The sequence below is a fragment of the Balearica regulorum genome, chromosome 28 (assembly GCF_011004875.1).
Source record: "Balearica regulorum gibbericeps isolate bBalReg1 chromosome 28, bBalReg1.pri, whole genome shotgun sequence".
Lineage (NCBI taxonomy): Eukaryota > Metazoa > Chordata > Aves > Gruiformes > Gruidae > Balearica > Balearica regulorum.
This window is the reverse complement of record NC_046211.1, coordinates 1,615,345-1,640,557: the sequence shown is the minus strand read 5'-3', so window position 1 is coordinate 1,640,557 and position 25,213 is coordinate 1,615,345. Positions and strand designations below refer to the sequence as shown.

Here is a 25,213-nt window from a genome sequence, read left to right as displayed (position 1 = left end):
ATTATTTGCAAAATGTGTGCTCAGGTTCAACTGACATTCATAAAAGCTACAGGATGCAGTACGTCTCCGTAAAACATCAAGTAGGGGACAAGATCTGTGTACATCCAAGTCAGAAAAAGAAAAACAGGGACATGTAATGATGCTATACCATTTTTAATAAGAATAAATCTCACAATCGCAATCTAAAATGACACAGAAAGCAGAAGCAGAAAGAATGTGTGCAGCGATTAATTTGTATCTGCAGAAAATCTCCCGGTTTCATTGGTACCATTTTTGCTGCTACAGCTGTAGCATTTGGCTATCAGTTTCCATTTTCAAACTTTTCCACTTGCTTTAAGTCCAATGAAACAAACCCCATCAGATCATTACGGTTTCTTTGGTTTAGCTTCAGAAGCAGTTAAGTCAGAAATATATCCATAGGAAGGCTAGTACAGGTAGACTCTAGATTATAGTAATGTTAGCTGGGAAAGAGCTATCAGTGAGTTCAGAAGTCGTTTAGCCATTTTAACCCATGTTAAGCCCAGCTTCCTTTACACCTCCAAACCTGTGTCGGCTTAAGAAGTTGGTAGGGAAAAAGGCAGGCAAAACATTTTGGAAGAACATTGAAGAAGTGTTACAGAAACTCTGAGCTCTCCAAAATACTACAGCTTTCGGTCGCAGTCCTGGGACTCAGACTTTCTGCAAAGCCTCCCCCTAGCAGCAGCCATGAATTCGGTAATTAATTCTCAGTCCTCGATTCTTACTAAATCCTTCTGGATTTAGCAGGGGTAGCAGCTCCCATAGCTGTATCAACGGATGTAGCAAGAAGAGGAGGGGTACCAGCAGCGGGAGCTGTAGGAGGGGTACCAGTCCCAACAACGGCTCAGACCCCAGCAGCCCCAGGAGCTGCAGGGGCTCCCCCAGTCGTAGGTCCGGTAGCTGGACACGGTCCCGTAGTTGCAGGGAGAGTAGCAGGCATCCTCACACTTGTTCTGGTACCAGTAAGTCATCTTGGTGCGATGGAGGGAGGCAAGTCTGAAACACAGCAGGGGAAAAAAAAAGCTGTAAGGCAATGCTCCCAACAGCAAGCAAATGTCAAATAAATGTTGCAAGTATGCAGGGAGGGGAGAGAGAGACAGCCAACCCAGGCATGCTGTCCAACACCCTCTGTGCTCATCTGTTGTTCTATCCTGGTCTTTAGTGTCGGGTCTTCCCCCTAACCCTCCTCCCAACCAGCCCTTCTGAGCTTTCCTGCACAGCCCCATTGGCTGCACCCATGGATCGCGATGGGAGATGCGATTGTGAACCACGACGCCTGTGTCAAAAGGGAGCCATCAGGAAATAGACTGGAAAATCCTTCGTAGCCGTACTGAGATAAAGACTTTAAGGGAAAAGAAGGATACACGCAGAACTGATACAGTTTCAGACTCTCAAATATTAGTGGAAATCCAGGCAGAAAAGAATATATTACATATAAATAATTCTCATCAAATCACAACCTTAATTCCCAATGCATTAATCTACATTTGTAGATTAGTAACTAGGAGGGGCGGGAAAGAGGGGGAAATAGTTTCAAATACATCTCTCTGTTATTCACTAGGTTTTCTAAATCTATTCCGACTTACCCACTTCTGCAAGGAGGATAAGGCAGGAGAAGCGAATGCGTTATTCTCAGCAGCGTGGGTTTTTATAGAGCGCCCGGTCCCGCCCAGCACGTGAAAGGCATGTCTGCACCCCGGGTCAGCTCCAATTACCAAGCACATCCTGCTTCCATCATGACTCCTTCTCATTGATATGCTGGTTCTCCCCAGGGTTTCTGATTGTTGGTCCAGCACCGTGACATGCCGGCTACACCCTCCAGGTTTCTTTCATCTCAAAACTGTATAGGGCAATTAAGCCTTGGTATCATCATGCTGAATTCACTTCTTCCATACAGCAACAAGTCAACAGAATATGCAAGGACATACGAATTACCAAACACGTCATTTTTGGAAGACCAACCTCACCGTGCGTGTTGGTCCATCTACTTTGTTGTACATTTTTTCTCTGAAATACCTGTGGAAAGGGTAGCCTCTCTCCTTTTCATGTATTTCATAACTTTAATGACACATGAAACAGCACATTCGTACCAATCCCTTCCAACATTTCCTGTGACTAGCAAAAGGGGAAAGACCATTTCTTTGATTTGATGCCGTCACGCAATAGGATATTGCTGTGCTGATTGATTCAGCTAGAAAATTGGCCTATAAGCATTAAAATGGTATGTACATCATGTATTTTTAGAGAAAAATTTTTCAGAGACCCAATTCTGAAGCTATAAATCACAACCTTAATAAAGCATAGAAACAGGATAACCTGATACACGTTTTTAGAAACTGCGTTACATAATGCTGGGGCGTTTTCCAGTAACGTAGTATTAATATTTAAATAATAAATCGCTTTGTACATGTAAATCTTTAATAAGTATTAATGAAGGCTTTGATATTCAAAATTTAGAGAAAGGCCCAGAACATCTGACATACCTGTTATTATCCTTCCTTTAGATGCGAGTAAAGAGCAGTGTTTTGAGCTGAAGGTCACCAGGGAAGACCGGGATGTTGCTGCTTACCAGGTCACATTCACAGGGCTCAGCATTATTCACCGTCATTAACAACATTAATTTAAACACCTCAACAACATGAAGATGTCACGTTCAACCATATTTAGCATTTGGGGGAGTTCTCCGGAAAACTGCAGTTATTACAGTGATGTGTTCCTCTTTGTTTTATCTTGTTCCTTGTAACGAACCCTTGAGTCAAGCATCTTCGGATCTATGTGTAAACAATCAGTAAGCAGGTATTTTTGCATCCAGTTAAACTTGCCTCACTTGGGCTGGCTCTCCAGAAGACTGAGTTTGTAAGTTTATGTCATATATGGTGCAAAGCCTGGAAATTGCAAATATCGTTATTTCTGCTTGAAAGCCTTTAGATTTTAGATTTTTAGATGATTATTTTTAGATTTTTAGATTATTGATTGCCACCTGCTTTACGGTTCTCATAAGGTCTTGTCACCGACTCCGTACCATTTTCAAAAACACTTCCACTGTTCTTTCACCAAAAAGGACTCCAGTTTCCTTCTATGTAGACTTAGGAGGTGGCTGTTGATGTTTGGTAAAAGTAATTCATAGAGCACAGCAAGCAAGTAAATCGGATTTTCTATGGAATGACTTTCCAGAGGCAGATCACAGTGTACATTTAACACATCCATGCATATGTGATTGGAGCAGGGTACAGACCAGACTTACCCTCCAATCCAAACACCTTTCTTGTACTGCTTTTGAGCTGGAAATAATACAAACAAAATGATAAATACAAATAATGCAAATATTCTGACCTAAAAATGCAATTTTGAAATAAAAACAAGCAAACCAGAAATGCTTTCTAGGGATTATTATTTCTGCAAAAAGAATCAAATTCTTTCTTCCTCAAACCAATCCAGAGTCATTGCAGGCTTCATGTACCGAAATTTGTCCATTCCTCCAAAACTGGGATTGTGGATGTCAATCAATTCTGCTCTCAATACTCTTCCTTCCCTTTCCTGTTATAGCTCAGATTTCACCACACTAATTCTACAAATATAATTGACCCAGGAAGTCTGAACATGAAAGAAAACTGCAGTGCAATGTCATGCTTTTGGAAGCCAAGAACTGACTAATAATCACAAACAAAGAAACACAATTACATCAACTGAAGGAATGACGTGCCTAAGTAAATTTGTTTTGTGGTGAATATGAGTTTAAAGCACAGTGGGCTTGGTCAGATAAATATATAAAAGGGACAGAAATTCAAGGCTCTCTATTCGCATCTCCGGACTTACATTCTCACTGAACTTGGTAAGTCAGACTTAGTATAACGTCTTTATTGCTGCGCAGATGCTGCGGTTTTGCTATATTGCGATACAGGTGGCATTTATACTTTAAAAGCAAAGGCTGTGGTTTCACGGCCATGCAAGTACAATCCTTTTTGTTAAAAATGGGATATTGAGATGCCCCCATAAGCTGATTGATAAGATTGTCTCACCTAGCCATGCAGTATGAGAAATTACCTTATTTTATGATATACTGAAGCATTTCAGGCTTCTTTATTTTGAAACAGACAATGCGTTACATTTTTTTAATTATTTTGAACAAAAAGCAAGTATATATTCAACTGGCAATTAAGGCACAGACATGGGCCCAAACAACCAAGCTGCTCTATTCAGCAGAGCACTGCTGACTTGCACAAGGGGAGGATTTCTTCTGTGGCGTCTTGTCTCAACAGCAAAAATTGGCAGAATTCATTCCTGAACTAGTGTCTGTTTGCTTATGATTTTTAAACATCAGACACTGATACAGACAGCCTAATCCTAACAATATCCTCTCTAAAATACTATCTGAATCCAGACTGCCAATGCTAAGCAATGGCAACAAGAAAAGCAGCATAAAGTATTTTTATGGAGGAAAGAAGGGGGGAAAAAACAGAAAGGAGTGAGCTGGGCAAGAAGGAGCCAGGTTGTAGCCTTGAACTGAGATGTTCGGTTGGTTCCTGTGTTTGCCCTTCCCTCCTCTCCCTCTTTCCCATGCTTGCACAGGCTTTTCTAGAAGCAGCAAGCTGCTGCCTGGTCTCTGGGGCAGACCTTATCGTCTTCTCTTCTGCTGTGTTTCAGACTTGCCTCCCTCCATCGCACCAAGATGACTTACTGGTACCAGAACAAGTGTGAGGATGCCTGCTACTCTCCCTGCAACTACGGGACCGTGTCCAGCTACCGGACCTACGACTGGGGGAGCCCCTGCAGCTCCTGGGGCTGCTGGGGTCTGAGCCGTTGTCGGGACTGGTACCCCTCCTACAGCTCCCGCTGCTGGTACCCCTCCTCTTCTTGCTAAATCCGTTGATACAGCTATGGGAGCTGCTACCCCTGCTAAATCCAGAAGGATTTAGTAAGAATCGAGGACTGAGAATTAATTACCGAATTCATGGCTGCTGCTAGGGGGAGGCTTTGCAGAAAGTCTGAGTCCCAGGACTGCGACCGAAAGCTGTAGTATTTTGGAGAGCTCAGAGGTTCTGTAACACTTCTTCAATGTTCTTCCAAAATGTTTTGCCTGCCTTTTTCCCTACCAACTTCTTAAGCCGACACAGGTTTGGAGGTGTAAAGGAAGCTGGGCTTAACATGGGTTAAAATGGCTAAATGACTTCTGAACTCACTGACAGCTCTTTCCCAGCTAACATTACTATAACCTAGAGTCTACCTGTACTAGCCTTCCTATGGATATATTTCTGACTTAACTGCTTCTGAAGCTAAACCAAAGAAACCGTAATGATCTGATGGGGTTTGTTTCATTGGACTTAAAGCAAGTGGAAAAGTTTGAAAATGGAAACTGATAGCCAAATGCTACAGCTGTAGCAGCAAAAATGGTACCAATGAAACCGGGAGATTTTCTGCAGATACAAATTAATCGCTGCACACATTCTTTCTGCTTCTGCTTTCTGTGTCATTTTAGATTGCGATTGTGAGATTTATTCTTATTAAAAATGGTATAGCATCATTACATGTCCCGCTTTTTCTTTTTCTGACTTGGATGTACACAGATTTTGTCCCCTACTTGATGTTTTACGGAGACGTACTGCATCCTGTAGCTTTTATGAATGTCAGTTGAACCTGAGCACACATTTTGCAAATAATGACCCAGTAGTGTCTCAGAAAACGAAGTCACCCTTTCTGGAATTGCCTAGGGACGATTTGGAAATATTCTTTTAAATTTGTCTTAACATCACAGTGCATGTGCAGACATTGGACACAACAGCATCGCATCTTAGTGATTTGTAAATGCACAGACTGCCTGCAGGCAAACCCATTTTAACTGAGGAGTAACCCAAGAATTTGGAAGAAAATCCCTCTTTCTCAAGCACTCTTGTGCTGGCAGTGTCTGGGACGCTTTCTGGATTTACAGACTTGATCTGTTACAGAGCAGAAAATTGCACACTTCTTGTTTGCATTATTAAGTGCTGCTAAGGACAAATGTTTGCAAGCGTTACTGCAAGGCTCCATTGAATGACAACGAAATGGCGTGAAGTTCCCAGGCTGCACAACCGCACAGTTGTTACTAGGGTGAGATCCCGTGACGCAAGGCTGAAGTGACTCTATTATTCATGACTGAAGTACCTAACTGGCAGCGGTAGTAACCTCTTAACAGTACGATGCTGTAACACAGTCTACGCATAAAACAGCCGGTGAAGTGCTTTCAAAGCCCTGTTAAACTCTAGAACCCTTATTGTGAATGTGATTGCTGTTCTTTGAACACACACACGCACACACACACACACACACACACAGAGGCACTTTGAGGGCATTCTCGCAAGAGGAACACAGCTCAGTTGTGTTACACTACAAAATAAGAGGTCAAAATTCATTGAAAACATTTGCAAGTAAAGCTGTGGGTTACACTTCCAGCAACTTTTGGGATGGAGGTTTCTCTTGGCATCAGAGGAGCTTTGTTCCTAGGAAAGCGACTTGGTCAGTCCGACAAATGTCCCCTGCAGAAGCACCGTGCAAATTGCTCTTCAACCTGTATATTGACATTACGGTCCATAAATTTATCTGGAACTGGTCATAATTTCCATTGTTCATTAGCTAAAGCTATGAAATAAAATCTGGAAAGTTATGAATAAATTACTGAGTAAAACCAGGAACATAGTAAGTGTTTCAGAGTGCACAAGCAAGAGACAATGTTAGCTTAAAATAATTGGAAATATCTCGGTAGTTCTACAGACTTAGCTGCTTTAACAAGGGACCTAGTTAAAAGAGAAAGTTAGAAATTTGTGGAATGCCACACACATATATGTTTCTTCCACTCCAGGAAATCTTAAGATAAAACTAGAAAGAAATTCAAATTTCTGGGATGAGAAGGCAAAGTAACTAATCGTAAGGTCTATCACGGTTGGTTGTATAGAGCCACATTTGAATGAAACATTTGAAGGCTATAAAATCACATTCTGACTAAAGCATATATTGAAATGTCTCAACATGTACTTTTGAAATGACTATTATTCAATAACCAAGCACCTAACAAGAGCAGTAAGCTTTTAATAGAGTAATAACACACTAAAAATATGTAAAATAGTTACGAGCGTCTGAGAAGTGCTTTGAACTTCTCAGACTATCCAGCATGGAAAACTGTGAAGTTATTGTCTAGTCCTGCTTGAGGAAAGGACCACAAAGTAATAAATAAATGCACTGATATTTTTTTCCATCAAAAGCCGTACCTTGCAAGGTGGCTAATAGCTTGTTTGTATCTGTTGTGTGCTACAACACAAGGTTGTCTATGACAAGCTGTTGAACCTCTCGCAAGCCCTGTTCACTAACCCACGTGCCATTTGATATTTAACCCTGTGGCTTGAGATGCATTATCAAAATATCCCTAGCCAATCTGGAAAATCAGAAGAGCAAACTCATACAAAAGAACTAGAAGTCAAATTATTGATGCAATGCGGATTCTTTAATGTGGATGGAAAATGCAATGGACAGTGACAGCGGGAAACAAAACAACACAGAAACAATGAATTGGCAACACAACAATCATAAGGCGGCAGCAAGGCACAACCCAGGGCTCCAGCCCAAAGATTCCCCCTTCCTATTGCAGGGTGGGAGTCTCAGAGCCGGGCAGAGCAGGGGAGGCTCATCCGAGGACGAGTACAGCTTCGTTCTACCACAGGTAGTGGGGAGCTTTTGGAGACAGTACTGGAAACCCTACAGCCTCCAGCAGAAGATCTGCAAGGATACTCTGTGCAAATAAGCAAGGACCACCAAGCTCAAGAAGCTGTTTGGCACAGCCTAAAGAGCGGTTGGAAGCTTTGTCCTGCTTCTGGTGGTAGAAGACAAGAGGTGCAGCCTGTGGAGAGCCAGGGCAGGTGCAGCACTGAACTGCACGGATATTTGGGGTTTAGCAGGGCCCACAGCTGCCACTGAGGTACCTGTGGCCTCGGGCCCAGCCGCCATATCCACAACCCCCAAAGGCTCCGTAGCCCCCATAAAGCCCATAGCCTCCATAGCCCCCAAGGGCTTCCGTAGCCCCCAAGGCCTCCATACACGCCATAGGCCCCAAGGCCTCCAAAAGCACCACGGCCTCCATAAGTGCCACCGTAGCTCCCTGCAACGCCGGGCACTCCCGCCGAGCCAACAACGCTGTGCTGCGGGAAGTTGCTGAGGATGGGCCCGGGGAAGGTGATCACCGAGGCCGGGGGCTGGATCACCACCGTGGAGTCGGGGCACTGCCGCACGCAGGGCTCGTTGACGGTGTCAGCCAGCGGGGCCGGGGCGGCCACCCCACAGGAAGGGACGCACAGGCTGGAGCAGGACATCTTTCAGGCAGGCAGAGAGTCCTGGAAAAGGCACCAGGGATTAGGCAAAGGTGCGAAGAAGGGGCTGTATGAAGGGAGGCAGGGAGAGATCCTCAAGAGGCTTCCAAGAGCTGGACTTACCCCGTTGATCAGAAGAGTCAAGCAGAGGAAGCTGGATAGAGGGCTGTGAAGCCCTCAGCTCTTTTATACATGTCCCAGACTGCCCGAGGCATCGGCCAAGGGGGTGGTGGCGGAAACCCCAGGGAATCATCAAATCCAGCATACAAGCTTCTTGACACTATCTTCATGTGACCTGAGACAATTAAACTCCTCTTCACTGGGCACGTTGACATGCAAATGTGCCAAGGTGAAGAAAGACGTGATGGGAGGATCAGATCATAGTGGAGTATTACATGAAACACAAGGTGCTGCTGATGTAGCTGACCTGGCGTCAGCAATAAACCCCACTCTATCCCTAATCCCCCCACTTTACTTACATGCCAGTGTCCTGAGCATCCTAGACATCATGCCTGTCATTACATCCCTTTTACAAGCTGGTAAACAGAGGCACCGGGTTGTTGTCAAAGTCAGAAGCCATCGTACGTGCTCAGGGTGGCTCCTAAGTGCCCACCATCTCCCAGTGCTTGCAAAGGGACTAGGGACATCCCTAGGCCTTGACCATACCCTTGCTGGGTATCTGGGACTTGCAGTTCCCCTTGATGAAACTGCAAAGCGCAGGCTGCCTGACATGCCCACGCCTGCAGAGCACGTGGGCACGTGCAGCCTGTCTCGCTGCAGCTGCTCAAGCTGGCAGTCCTGGCACAGCCCTTGCTGCCCAGCTGAGTAATCAAGTCCCTGCAGAGAGGGCTTAGGGAGGACCATGTTGGCTTAGGGAGGCCAACAGTACTTCACTGAGGGCGGGGGTGGCTTCATGGCACACCCAGCGTGGGCTGGTGCTGGTAATCCCAGGCTGCAAGGCGTGTGCTGGCTCCAGGCATCACCCTGCAGCCTCAGGGCAATGTTTTCTGCAAAGGCTGATGCAGCAGGGCTGTGGCAAGGCATAAAAGCTGTGGCGGCCCGAGGCTTCCCTCACTTCGCGTCCAAACCGCTTTGACTCGCCAGTCTCGGTAAGCTCCCAGCCCTGTTCGTGGCACTGGCCTCCAGAGCACAGAGCCCCAGTAGGAGCCAGCCTGGATGCTGTTGGTGCTATTGAGTTCAGAATGAGAAAGGTCCCTACCACCTGTCTGAGCAAGGGCCTTACTTCAACGCAGCATGGCCAGGACCACAAGGAAACACCGAAGACCTCCTTGGTGGGCATGGCGATGGGTCTAGTGCTGGAGCACAGCAGGATGGGTGATTTTCATTCAGCAGAATGTGATTTTATAGCCTTCAAATGTTTCATTCAAATGTGGCTCTATACAACCAACCGTGATAGACCTTACAATTAGTTACTTTGCCTTCTCATCCCAGAAATTTGAATTTCTTTCCAGTTTTATCTTAAGATTTCCTGGAGTGGAAGAAACACATATGTGTGTGGCATTCCACAAATTTCTAACTTTCTCTTTTAACTAGGTCCCTTGTTAAAGCAGCTAAGTCTGCAGAACTACCGAGATATTTCCAATTATTTTAAGCTAACATTGTCTCTTGCTTGTGCACTCTGAAACACTTACTGCGTTCCTGGTTTTACTCAGTAATTTATTCATAACTTTCCAGATTTTATTTCATAGCTTTAGCTAATGAACAATGGAAATTATGACCAGTTCCAGATAAATTTATGGACTGTAATGTCAATATACAGGTTGAAGAGCAATTTGCACGGTGCTTCTGCAGGGGACATTTGTCGGACTGACCAAGTCGCTTTCCTAGGAACAAAGCTCCTCTGATGCCAAGAGAAACCTCCATCCCAAAAGCTGCTGGAAGTGTAACCCACAGCTTTACTTGCAAATGTTTTCAATGAATTTTGACCTCTTATTTTGTAGTGTAACACAACTGAGCTGTGTTCCTCTTGCGAGAATGCCCTCAAAGTGCCTCTGTGTGTGTGTCTGTTCAAAGAACAGCCATCACATTCACAATAAGGGTTCTAGAGTTTAACAGGGCTTTGAAAGCACTTCACCGGCTGTTTTATGCGTAGACTGTGTTACAGCATCGTACTGTTAAGAGGTTACTACCGCTGCCAGTTAGGTACTTCAGTCATGAATAATAGAGTCACTTCAGCCTTGCGTCACGGGATCTCACCCTAGTAACAACTGTGCGGTTGTGCAGCCTGGGAACTTCACGCCATTTCGTTGTCATTCAAATGGAGCCTTGCAGTAACGCTTGCAAACATTTGTCCTTAGCAGCACTTAATAATGCAAACAAGAAGTGTGCAATTTTCTGCTCTGTAACAGATCAAGTCTGTAAATCCAGAAAGCGTCCCAGACACTGCCAGCACAAGAGTGCTTGAGAAAGAGGGATTTTCTTCCAAATTCTTGGGTTACTCCTCAGTTAAAATGGGTTTGCCTGCAGGCAGTCTGTGCATTTACAAATCACTAAGATGCGATGCTGTTGTGTCCAATGTCTGCACATGCACTGTGATGTTAAGACAAATTTAAAAGAATATTTCCAAATCGTCCCTAGGCAATTCCAGAAAGGGTGACTTCGTTTTCTGAGACACTTCTGGGTCATTATTTGCAAAATGTGTGCTCAGGTTCAACTGACATTCATAAAAGCTACAGGATGCAGTATGTCTCCGTAAAACATCAAGTAGGGGACAAAATCTGTGTACATCCAAGTCAGAAAAAGAAAAAGCGGGACATGTAATGATGCTATACCATTTTTAATAAGAATAAATCTCACAATCGCAATCTAAAATGACACAGAAAGCAGAAGCAGAAAGAATGTGTGCAGCGATTAATTTGTATCTGCAGAAAATCTCCCGGTTTCATTGGTACCATTTTTGCTGCTACAGCTGTAGCATTTGGCTATCAGTTTCCATTTTCAAACTTTTCCACTTGCTTTAAGTCCAATGAAACAAACCCCATCAGATCATTACGGTTTCTTTGGTTTAGCTTCAGAAGCAGTTAAGTCAGAAATATATCCATAGGAAGGCTAGTACAGGTAGACTCTAGATTATAGTAATGTTAGCTGGGAAAGAGCTATCAATGAGTTCAGAAGTCGTTTAGCCATTTTAACCCATGTTAAGCCCAGCTTCCTTTACACCTCCAAACCTGTGTCGGCTTAAGAAGTTGGTAGGGAAAAAGGAAGGCAAAACATTTTGGAAGAACATTGAAGAAGTGTTACAGAACCTCTGAGCTCTCCAAAATACTACAGCTTTCGGTCGCAGTTCTGGGACTCAGACTTTCTGCAAAGCCTCCCCCTAGCAGCAGCCATGAATTCGGTAATTAATTCTCAGTCCTCGATTCTTACTAAATCCTTCTGGATTTAGCAGGGGTAGCAGCTCCCATAGCTGTATCAACGGATGTAGCAAGAAGAGGAGGGGTACCAGCAGCGGGAGCTGTAGGAGGGGTACCAGTCCCGACAACGGCTCAGACCCCAGCAGCCCCAGGAGCTGCAGGGGCTCCCCCAGTCGTAGGTCCGGTAGCTGGACACGGTCCCGTAGTTGCAGGGAGAGTAGCAGGCATCCTCACACTTGTTCTGGTACCAGTAAGTCATCTTGGTGCGATGGAGGGAGGCAAGTCTGAAACACAGCAGGGGAAAAAAAAAGCTGTAAGGCAATGCTCCCAACAGCAAGCAAATGTCAAATAAATGTTGCAAGTATGCAGGGAGGGGAGAGAGAGACAGCCAACCCAGGCATGCTGTCCAACACCCTCTGTGCTCATCTGTTGTTCTATCCTGGTCTTTAGTGTCGGGTCTTCCCCCTAACCCTCCTCCCAACCAGCCCTTCTGAGCTTTCCTGCACAGCCCCATTGGCTGCACCCATGGATCGCGATGGGAGATGCGATTGTGAACCACGACGCCTGTGTCAAAAGGGAGCCATCAGGAAATAGACTGGAAAATCCTTCGTAGCCGTACTGAGATAAAGACTTTAAGGGAAAAGAAGGATACACGCAGAACTGATACAGTTTCAGACTCTCAAATATTAGTGGAAATCCAGGCAGAAAAGAATATATTACATATAAATAATTCTCATCAAATCACAACCTTAATTCCCAATGCATTAATCTACATTTGTAGATTAGTAACTAGGAGGGGCGGGAAAGAGGGGGAAATAGTTTCAAATACATCTCTCTGTTATTCACTAGGTTTTCTAAATCTATTCCGACTTACCCACTTCTGCAAGGAGGATAAGGCAGGAGAAGCGAATGCGTTATTCTCAGCAGCGTGGGTTTTTATAGAGCGCCCGGTCCCGCCCAGCACGTGAAAGGCATGTCTGCACCCCGGGTCAGCTCCAATTACCAAGCACATCCTGCTTCCATCATGACTCCTTCTCATTGATATGCCGGTTCTCCCCAGGGTTTCTGATTGTTGGTCCAGCACCGTGACATGCCGGCTACACCCTCCAGGTTTCTTTCATCTCAAAACTATATAGGGCAATTAAGCCTTGGTATCATCGTGCTGAATTCACTTCTTCCATACAGCAACAAGTCAACAGAATATGCAAGGACATACGAATTACCAAACACGTCATTTTTGGAAGACCAACCTCACCGTGCGTGTTGGTCCATCTACTTTGTTGTACATTTTTTCTCTGAAATACCTGTGGAAAGGGTAGCCTCTCTCCTTTTCATGTATTTCATAACTTTAATGACACATGAAACAGCACATTCGTACCAATCCCTTCCAACATTTCCTGTGACTAGCAAAAGGGGAAAGACCATTTCTTTGATTTGATGCCGTCACGCAATAGGATATTGCTGTGCTGATTGATTCAGCTAGAAAATTGGCCTATAAGCATTAAAATGGTATGTACATCATGTATTTTTAGAGAAAAATTTTTCAGAGACCCAATTCTGAAGCTATAAATCACAACCTTAATAAAGCATAGAAACAGGATAACCTGATACACGTTTTTAGAAACTGCGTTACATAATGCTGGGGCGTTTTCCAGTAACGTAGTATTAATATTTAAATAATAAATCGCTTTGTACATGTAAATCTTTAATAAGTATTAATGAAGGCTTTGATATTCAAAATTTAGAGAAAGGCCCAGAACATCTGACATACCTGTTATTATCCTTCCTTTAGATGCGAGTAAAGAGCAGTGTTTTGAGCTGAAGGTCACCAGGGAAGACCGGGATGTTGCTGCTTACCAGGTCACATTCACAGGGCTCAGCATTATTCACCGTCATTAACAACATTAATTTAAACACCTCAACAACATGAAGATGTCACGTTCAACCATATTTAGCATTTGGGGGAGTTCTCCGGAAAACTGCAGTTATTACAGTGATGTGTTCCTCTTTGTTTTATCTTGTTCCTTGTAACGAACCCTTGAGTCAAGCATCTTCGGATCTATGTGTAAACAATCAGTAAGCAGGTATTTTTGCATCCAGTTAAACTTGCCTCACTTGGGCTGGCTCTCCAGAAGACTGAGTTTGTAAGTTTATGTCATATATGGTGCAAAGCCTGGAAATTGCAAATATCATTATTTCTGCTTGAAAGCCTTTAGATTTTAGATTTTTAGATGATTATTTTTAGATTTTTAGATTATTGATTGCCACCTGCTTTACGGTTCCCATAAGGTCTTGTCACCGACTCCGTACCATTTTCAAAAACACTTCCACTGTTCTTTCACCAAAAAGGACTCCAGTTTCCTTCTATGTAGACTTAGGAGGTGGCTGTTGATGTTTGGTAAAAGTAATTCATAGAGCACAGCAAGCAAGTAAATCGGATTTTCTACGGAATGACTTTCCAGAGGCAGATCACAGTGTACATTTAACACATCCATGCATATGTGATTGGAGCAGGGTACAGACCAGACTTACCCTCCAATCCAAACACCTTTCTTGTACTGCTTTTGAGCTGGAAATAATACAAACAAAATGATAAATACAAATAATGCAAATATTCTGACCTAAAAATGCAATTTTGAAATAAAACAAGCAAACCAGAAATGCTTTCTAGGGATTATTATTTCTGCAAAAAGAATCAAATTCTTTCTTCCTCAAACCAATCCAGAGTCATTGCGGGCTTCATGTACCGAAATTTGTCCATTCCTCCAAAACTGGGATTGTGGATGTCAATCAATTCTGCTCTCAATACTCTTCCTTCCCTTTCCTGTTATAGCTCAGATTTCACCACACTAATTCTACAAATATAATTGACCCAGGAAGTCTGAACATGAAAGAAAACTGCAGTGCAATGTCATGCTTTTGGAAGCCAAGAACTGACTAATAATCACAAACAAAGAAACACAATTACATCAACTGAAGGAATGACGTGCCTAAGTAAATTTGTTTTGTGGTGAATATGAGTTTAAAGCACAGTGGGCTTGGTCAGATAAATATATAAAAGGGACAGAAATTCAAGGCTCTCTATTCGCATCTCCGGACTTACATTCTCACTGAACTTGGTAAGTCAGACTTAGTATAACGTCTTTATTGCTGCGCAGATGCTGCGGTTTTGCTATATTGCGATACAGGTGGCATTTATACTTTAAAAGCAAAGGCTGTGATTTCACGGCCATGCAAGTACAATCCTTTTTTGTTAAAAATGGGATATTGAGATGCCCCCATAAGCTGATTGATAAGATTGTCTCACCTAGCCATGCAGTATGAGAAATTACCTTATTTTATGATATACTGAAGCATTTCAGGCTTCTTTATTTTGAAACAGACAATGCGTTACATTTTTTTAATTATTTTGAACAAAAAGCAAGTATATATTCAACTGGCAATTAAGGCACAGACATGGGCCCAAACAACCAAGCTGCTCTATTCAGCAGAGCACTGCTGACTTGCACAAGGGGAGGATTTCTTCTGTGGCGTCTTGTCTCAACAGCAAAAATTGGCAGAATTCATTCCTGAACTAGTGTCTGTTTGCTTATGATTTTTAAACATCAGACACTGATACAGACAGCCTAATCCTAACAATATCCTCTCTAAAATACTATCTGAATCCAGACTGCCAATGCTAAGCAATGGCAACAAGAAAAGCAGCATAAAGTATTTTTATGGAGGAAAGAAGGGGGGAACAAAACAGAAAGGAGTGAGCTGGGCAAGAAGGAGCCAGGTTGTAGCCTTGAACTGAGATGTTCGGTTGGTTCCTGTGTTTGCCCTTCCCTCCTCTCCCTCTTTCCCATGCTTGCACAGGCTTTTCTAGAAGCAGCAAGCTGCTGCCTGGTCTCTGGGGCAGACCTTATCGTCTTCTCTTCTGCTGTGTTTCAGACTTGCCTCCCTCCATCGCACCAAGATGACTTACTGGTACCAGAACAAGCGTGAGGATGCCTGCTACTCTCCCTGCAACTACGGGACCGTGTCCAGCTACCGGACCTACGACTGGGGGAGCCCCTGCAGCTCCTGGGGCTGCTGGGGTCCGAGCCGTTGTCGGGACTGGTACCCCTCCTACAGCTCCCGCTGCTGGTACCCCTCCTCTTCTTGCTACATCCGTAGATGCTACCCCTGCTACCCCTGCTAAATCCAGCCATGTAATGACCAGATAGGAAACAAAACGCAAAATAGTGATTTATAGCTCCTGTATGTATTTTACCATTGCTAAGCTCCCATGACATCGACTGCAGTCAGGAATGGTCCTGAGTGCTTAGCATCTTTCTTCAATGTCTGCAGCTATTTCAAATAATCTGCTTTAAGTGTCAACTCTTCCTTCATAGCCTTTGTTGGTGGATATACTGTGCTTTTTGATGTGTAGCTTTGCAACAGGAGATGCTGACCAGAGCAGATGCCTCGTCTCACCGTATGCTGTGCTGACAGCTCTGCTCTTCACCAAAAAACACCATAGTCCTAAAAGCATCTGCCGGGAAATGTAGTAACTCTTTATTTAAAGAATGTATGAATCTCTGGATACTCCAGTTCTGTACTACTACAAGCTGTAACTGCTGTTTACAGCACTTCTTACTCTTATTAAAAGATCTTTCATCACAGCACTGCTTTCTGTTAATTTTTTAATGGGTTTTTTTGTTTGTTTGTTTCTTTTATATTTGACTTTACTAATTATTTACCAGACACAGGGCAAAAAAAAGGAGGCACTAACTTTTCAGATCTGCAATTTTAAGCATCCTGTAGAGTCTGAGTTGGCTGAAGACATATTGAACACTTCAACATCTGTCTCCTCCAAGACAGTCCTGAAAACTCACATCTGCAGTGCCTTAAATCTGCCCCTCTGGCACTAAACACGCCAAAACACTGCTTATTTCCAAAATACTAGCTTAGAAATTTGAAGATTTAAGAAAATCAAATCAGTACTTGCTGACTACATTCCAGCCCAAGTTACGCTATAATTTAGGATCCAAAATGCACTGAGACACGAAATGCATGCAGATTGCAGATAAGGCGAGGCTTCGATGGGTAGTCTCTTCTTCCCCATAATTAACAGGAGGGCACGTGACAGGGAGGGATAAGTTGCTTAAAGTAAAAGTGACTGTCAGCTCGATGACAAAGGGATGAACCTACTGGGATGGTTCCAGGAGCCACAAGAAGATGAAGTTTTGGAAGTGATTCCCAACAGGAAATGTTTCTCCTCCTAGTCTGCAGGAGCTTGAGCTCTCCAGCAAACGCAGGTCTGCATGTAGGAGGTAGAATTATGGACTTCGAGCACTGACGTTTCCCTGGTGGGTAGACCATCAGGGAAGGGATAGCTGTAGGGTTTCTTGCCTCATCCCATAATTGCCAGGTGCGACCAATTCCCAGCAGAAGTGAGGTTCGTGTGAATTTGCATCCACGTAAAAGCGGAGCATAGAAATGAAGCAGAACCTAGACACTTATTCAACAGGTTATTCAAGACGTTGGCAGAGGAGGCTGCAAAAGAGAAGTCAGAAGAAAACAAGCCCATGAGTCCCTGGGTGAGCTGCCAAGAACGTCCATCACATACTGCTTTGAAAATTCACCATTCTGATCTATAATAACGCTCTGGGTACTTCTGGAAAATTATTTCAGACAAATTACCTACTAACAATAGCTTTTCATGTTCACTGTGCTGAACTGTTATATTAATGTCCTTTTACTGAAAATATTCTCATCTGATATAACAGTCTAAAAATGTAAATCGATGTTTCCCTCAACTGGTCATGAAGTGCAAATTCAGGATCTGAAGGTATACATTTTTTATTTAAAAGTAGCTCTGGTTTATGCATAAATTTGTTTTAAAAGTTTAAGAGAAGTTATCAATTGATGCAGTATATCATAGACTTTCCTATTTCAGAGCAACACAAAGAAATTGGAAATGTTTTGCCTTTCAATTAGTACAGTCTATTTTTTCACTTGTTCAAAATGTTCAGATTTAAATTTTGTATATAATAAAAAATAATTTAAATTTATATGAAATACCCTTCATTATTTCAAAAAAATGATATTACTAGAATTTTTTGAATAAATATTGTCAGTCATAGCATGTTGTCAGAAGAAAAAGGGAGAAGTGGATCACATCTGAAGAAAACCCGATATAAACCCTACCACAGTACAGCTGCAAAATACATCAAATGAAGGACTAATGTAGGAAAAATCATTTGACAAATGAAGATGAAAAAATTGAAATCTTATAGGGATTAACACGCTTAAACCTGTAATGTTCTCGTGAGTCAGGGCTTTTAACTAAATGTCTTAATATATTTTCCCCAGTGAATTTGACTCCATCTTTCTGTAACTAACAAGATTTTTTAATAAATTACATTTCCAGTTACTGACTGAACACTGCTGTGTATCTTGAAGTCTATTTAAAGCACTTTCCTGCATTACTTTTGTACAGAAGTGCAGGCATTAGTGAATTCACACTTCCCAAGCCCAATTTCTGATTTTCAACATGTGGGATATCAAAATATTCTATTAATTTTGAGCAGTTAGGTAACTTTGAAAAATCTCATGCACATGTTTAACTTTCCAGGACAATTAATGGCCGTTTCAGTGCTTCTCAGCTGTTTGTGAGGGACCTGGCCTCAGGTTGCTTGATCACTCAGAAATTACAATCTTTTGATCTGCATAAACAGCAACAAAACTAAATTTTTTTGCACACATCACAACTTCAGTTAATATAATTGGCTTCTTCAAGGTCAAAGATCATTAGCCTGTTCTCATCTCCACATGACAATGCAAAGGTTACAGGCTTCTTTCATCTTAAAACTTTTTGGGTCATCCTCAGTTTCAATTATCAAATTGAGATATCTGAATGGACAAGAGAATGACAGATACTCAGACTAGAAATTACTGAGAATCAAAATTCATATATTTGGGCTATTTTATCAAATTAAATTTGTGTGTAACCTGAATTATGTCAGCATTTCCTACAGGAAAAAAAAAAAAGTTCTGTACACATATATATAGCTAATATACATTTAAAAATAAAACCTAGTGCACCCTCTTTTCCTCACAGAATAAAAATTCCTACTGCTAAAGTAGCAGAGAAGGGAAAAATATTTTGTGCCACTTTGCCTCCTACTTGTGCCTGTAAAGCTGAGTTTTGTATTTCAGTAAAAATAGATATTTTCTCCTCTTCTAAAATACTTTTATTTTATACATTTAATATTTCTTTTCAGTCTGGTTCACTAATGAAAACCAGGAAATTTATAAAAGTTCAGCATTCATTTGTGTAACTATTACACACATATACAAAAAGGAAGGAGGAAAAATTAATCACATAGCCTATACCTTGCCATTGCATCTGCTCATAGCATAAAAAAATTCTTTCAGAATATCACCAAAGCAAATGTAAATGAAGTTCTATAACACTGATGTTAGCAGAATATTTAGAAGTTAAAATTATAAATATTATTTTACAGCAAATCTTATTGATGCTGGTTTTCAACCTCATCTAACACTGGCTCCCCATAGGAAGCAGAGCACAACACATAAAGTCAAGAGCCTTCTTTTTCTTTTGGGTTTTTTTTTTTTCTTTCTCCTCAACAAATACCTCCTTGTATGACCTTCACTGCAGTGAGCCATTCCTCATTTGCATATTAAATGAGGATAATAACAGACATTCTAGAAGTGCTGAGCCTCATCACAATTTATGGTATCAATGCTCTTCCAAAACAGTCATTAAAGACTTACTTTAGCAATGTTTGTATTATTTAAATATTAATGGTTTGTTACTGAAAGGTGCCTCGATGTTGTATAATAAACAGCAGGATGGGGAAGGGAACCCCTGGGCTAAGCAATGTTTCTCGTTATTAAATCTAAGTCATTACAGTCGTCATCCTCACACAGTGTAAAGTGGCAGAGATATAGCCGTATCTTGCTGGATAACACCACCACGAAAAATCAGAGAAGTGATTTCTCCTTTCCCGGCTCAGAAAAATCCCTTCTGCAGTGGGCAACTTACAGCACTCTGCCAGCCTTTTTGTTCTGCTACAGCCCATTGCAAACCAAGGGAATTTGTAGGACACTCACTGCTAGTAGAGTTTCCAGCTTCCCTGCCCAGCAAATGCTTCTCAGCAGTCAGGAGCGTGTGGTCTCCATCCTGCTGGCTTCCACAGACTTCCTAAAAGACTGCTCTCCCCCTTTTCTCCTCTGCACTCCCTTTGGTAGATCAACAGAAAACCCAGATCAGTTCTGCACTACCAGATCCTGCAGTGAAACTTGTCCCATTATTATTTATACATATATGTATCTCATGTATAGATATATATCATATAAGTATATCCTATATGTGTGTGATACCATGAGACATAGATTCAAGCAAGATTTTCTAATAATTTCATCAAGAAAAGAGAGAGAAAAAAAGAAGAAAAAAAACCAAGACCGTAAGTCTTAGACACATTGCTCAGATGCTCATTTAATTGATCCTGTGCCTTGGCCTGAACTTCTCATAGTGCGTATGCCAAATTATAGACAGTAGAAGAACCTATGGAATCAATGGAACGCCTGTCATTAAACGCGACGGAAATGAATCTAAATGGTTGGTAAAAGCCTTGAGCACATAGTATAATGTCTCTTTCCTCCTCGGGTATTTTACGTCACCCCACAATGTGCAGAATCTAACTCCCTTGTAGGGGCATAACATAAAGAAACAGTCTATGGACTCCCCAGCTAGGCAGCCAGCATAGCTGGAACTGGACTGTGTATCCTCCAGTTTCATTCCCAGTTGTCCTTTGGGTGAATTCTGAGAAAACCATTTGTCCTGGAAAGTTTTAAGATGAAAGAATCTCACAGGTTGTAATCACAATGCGCTGCCAGAGGAATTTGAAAATTGTCATAAATGTGGAGGAAAACAATTATAGCAATTGGACTAGTGATGTACTTCCGAAATTTATTTTGTGACTAACAGGCAATGGAAGCACATGGAGAATTGCACTGACTTCCACAGGTCTAAGAAACCATATAAAAGTGCTCACAACCCCACACTCCTCACATCGCTCCTCTTGGTTTACTCTCCTCGGTGAACTTGGTAAGTTCAGATCCCGTTCTCACAGAGATTCCTTTAACTTGGGACTAAGTTGTTTACTGGCATTCCTGGATTCATAGCAATGGTAGAAGTATTTTGTCCTGCATGCTTTTAATCTGTAGTAAAAAAAGTGAGGGTGTTGATGAATGAATATTCAGATATCATTGCTAAGATGTGAAGCCTGGTAAGAAGTTTTGTCTTCACATAAGAGAAAGCGATAACTGTACTTCTTTGGTTTTTTAAACAGAACAGAAATTTTCTTTCTTTACTTGGTGATACTTAACACTGAAATTTTGATTCATGGGCAGAATTGTATATTATGCAAGGCAGAAATGGCGTTTTTAATGGAAAGATGTTGCAATAATGAATATGGACAGGTCATATGAATTGCTTTGGTCTCTCTAAAGTCACTGAAGCAGCTGTGATCTGCAGCAATAGAGGATTTAAACCTCAGCTCTTCAGACTATTTTCAGTATCCTTGCTAGAACTGGCACTAACAAAGCATACGAACCAACGTTACACAGGAAAAGGAATAGTTTACGTGCTGAGATTAAAACCAGGCAAGGAGGTTGACTTTAATGTACTTATTGTGTTGTGCAAGAATGCTTCTGAGAACTTCTGAAAATGCTGTGTGGGATTCAGGTCAGACATTAGGACACCTACACATGCATATCCTGAGCTGCAGACTAGCTGTCAGGATTGACCCCAACTGCCTGTGCTGGGATCTTTGACACTCACAAACACATACGTTTTGATGTATGTCTGCAAGCTGAACCTCCTATATCCAAAGTCCAAAAACACAGGCTATTACATTCACTTTTAAGAGGAGAAGTTAAAGAATAGAAACTGTGTTCCACAGTTGAATCTAACAAGGATGGAGCGCAGAAATGGGCTGGATAAAATGGAAGCCAAAATCACATCCAAAGACTATTTGTTCAATATTTCTTTCCAACTCATGCCACTAAGCCACCTCTGCTGCTGCTCCCTGCAAGCTGAGCCTACCCTTTACCTGTTGCTTTGTTTCAGGTTTGCCTGCCTCCCTCCACCACACCAAGATGTCTTGCTGTTACAGTTACCCGTGCTACAGAGTGTGCTGCTCACCCTGCTACAGGACCGTCTGCTGCTCCCGGAGCTACAACTACTGCAACCCCTGCAATTATCGGACTCTCTGCAGCTACCGGCGCAGGTACAGCTGCGGAGACTGCTGCAATTACGGGTCCAGATGCACAACCCGATACTACTACTACCCCTGCTGCCGCAGTTATAGCTATGGGTGCTGCTACCCTTGCTGCTAAACCCAGTGGCAATATCCCTGCAACAAGAATCAACCCCGACCCGGCAAGCAAAGATGAACGGCTAATCTCAGCGGCAATGTTTACAGAAGTGCTGAGCCCCTGTGACAGCAACTGAAGTCACTGAGAATGGGGAGCTTGGCTGCTCTCTAAAACTTCTTGGTGTTTGTATTTTTTCTTTCTGTCTGCTTCTTCACATCTTTCCCAACTATGAGTTCTCTCTTGATATTCTCCTGCATTTAAACCCCTATACACCCCTTCAGCAACAGGAACAACAAGCTGCAGTTCATTTGAAGCTTCTTACATTTGTTGCAGCGGTGTTAAAGGACTTCTGCAAAATTAGGTTTTGTGTCATCTGCATTTTCAATAACTGCTTCCAGTAAGCTGCTGCAGTACGGTGTAATGGAGAAGTATTACGGCCGTCTTCCCTTTGATCTGGATTTACAAGTACCTCAAGGATGAACAACACAGCTTCAACAGAAAGGAATGTTCTGTATAGCATAGTGCAATGATTCATCTTCTGTAGCTCTTTCCAGTATCCCCAAACTATAATCTTTCTGTATCTGTGCCAACTACTTTTCTTACTGCATTAAAAAAATTCTGCATAAAAAAACCCTGGAGTTCCAGTCGTCTTCTTTCATCTGTCCCTAGTTTACATGAATATACTGAGTGGCAGCATCCTGAAGGGACTTTCTGTCCCTAGTGCTGGCTTCATGCCCCTCCACGTTCAGAGCAGCTGGTCCCAGTATGTAAACTCTCTTCTTCCCTTCTACCCCTCAGAAATTGGACAAAGGCCATAATTTCTCCCTTTCCTTTACTTAATTGAAACTATTACCAGATTTAAGGTTAACGTATGTCAGGATAATAGGGCTGTATAATCTTTATAATAATGTTTTTAAATGAAAAAGAATTAGTCTCAGGCCTCTATAAGGAGTATATAAATATGTTCAAGGGAGCAGAATATTGTCCTATTCTTGGAAACCAAATTCAAATTTTTTGTTCCAGAGTCACAATTTCTCATCACATTCCAGTTTAACAAATTTCATTACCAGTCAGTGGAACATAAGAAAAAATAAAAACCTATATTAAAAAGCAATGGGAATAGTGTCAAGAAGGAAGTGGTGGCTTTTTCTGTCTTGATCACAGATTGGTAGGGGTTGGAAGGGACCTCTGGAGATCATCAAGTCCAACGCCCCTGCTAAAGCAAGTTGCACAGTATTTTAATATATCCAGGTTTTGAATCTCTCCAGAGAAGGAGACTCCACAACCTCTCTGGGCAGCCTGTCCCAGAACTCTGTCACCCTCAAAGTGAAGAAGTTTCTCCTCATATTGAGATGGAACTTCCCGTGTTCCAGTTTGTGCCTGTTGTCCCTTGTCCTGTCACTGGGCACCACTGAGAAGAGTCTGGCCCCTTCCCCTTGACACCCATCGTTTAGATATTGATAAGCTTTGATCAGATTCCCTCTCAGTCTTCTCTTCTCCAGACTAACCAGCCCCAGCTCTCTCAGCCTTTTCTCATACCAGACGTGCTCCAGGCCCCTCATCATCCTCGCAGCCCTCCGCTGGACTCTCCCCAGCACTTCCCTGTCCATCTGGAACTGGGGAGCCCAGCACTGGACACACAACGCCAGATGTGGCCTCACCAGGGCAGAGCAGAGGGGCAGGAGAACCTCCCTCGACCTGCTGGACACGCTCTTCTCAGTGCACCCCAGGACACCATTGGCCGCCTTGGCCACGAGGGCACACTGCTGGTCATGGAGAGCTTGCTGTCCACCAGGACTGCCAGGTCCTTCTCCGCAGCGCTGCTTCCCAGCAGGTCAACCCCTAACCTCTTGTCTGGGGTTATTCAGGACCCTCCACTTGCCCTTGTTGAATGGCATTGAGTTCCTCTCCACCCAGCTCTCCAGCCTGTCCAGGTCTTGCTGAATGGCAGCGCAGCCTTCTGCTGTGTCCGCCACTCCTCCCAGTTTGGTATCCTCAGCAAACTTGCTGTGGGTGTGCTCTGTCCCCTGTCCGGGTCCCTGATGAAGATGTTGAACAAGACCGGACCCAGCACTGACCCCTGGGGCACACCACTCATTACAGGCCTCCAACAAAACTCTGCGCCGCTGATCACAACCCTCAGGGCTCTGCCATTCCGCCAGTTCTCTACCAACCTCACTGGCCACTCATCTAACCCACACTTCCTAAGCTTGCCTATGAGGATGTTATGGGAGACGGCGTTGCTGGCCTTGATCTTCCACACAGACATTGCATAGAAGACTCCATTTCTACAGGTGCGGTTACAATAATTCACTAAATCCAGGCACTAAAAGCTAGAAGACAAAGAAAAGTTGAGAAAAATAGAGGCAAATAGCCCTTAAAAAAAAACCCACAAGTGAAACAGTACTCAATCTCCCCAGGGCGTTTTGGTAGCTCTTGACTGCCAGCTGGCCCTGACCAGGGAAACAATGAGAAAGTACCATCATCTTCCTCCTCATGCAGATGTAGCCTCTCGGTTGTACAGCCAAGAGGTTCTACAGCCTCTGCCCATAACATTCAGTGGGAGAAAATTTAAAAAAAAAAAATCAGTAAAAATCAGTCGTGACTCTGCTTCCTTCCAAAACATGGGCTCTGAGTACCCTTCCCTGAAGTGAGAGACGTCGCCCCGCTGCCGTGCCACAGAGGTGCTGGCCAGTGGATACACATTTCTCCTGCCAAATTATTTACAGTGCAAAGGGAAAATTCCTCCCACTTCTCCATCAGGGAACCCCAAACCTTTGAACCCTGATCTTGCCAGTTCCCTTCTAACCTGGGCTGCTTAATGATTCTATGATAATATACAAACCACAAACTTATTTCAAAGTTAAAAATCTGATGAGTCTGCAGGTTTGCAGTTACCTGTGACCTCTTCAATATCAGACCACAGCCAGTGATGGGTCATGTCCTAATCACATCACATTAGCCCAACAGCAGCACTGAAATATTTTAAATGAACCATTTTTTTGGAATATACCAAGCAAAAGCCTGGAGTTGTAGAAACATGCATAACCTGAGATAGAGCTGAAGTTTCTCATAGCTAGAAAAGTCCATGTTTCTCAGCTTGAGGAGGGCAAGTCTCTA

The 25,213-nt window shown here is 42.9% G+C and overlaps 1 pseudogene; it reads right to left on the bottom strand.

The window, feature by feature from the left end:
* Nucleotides 1-7,933: 7,933 nt before the first annotated feature.
* Nucleotides 7,934-8,351, bottom strand: LOC142598491 (claw keratin-like; annotated as a pseudogene).
* Nucleotides 8,352-25,213: the final 16,862 nt, after the last annotated feature.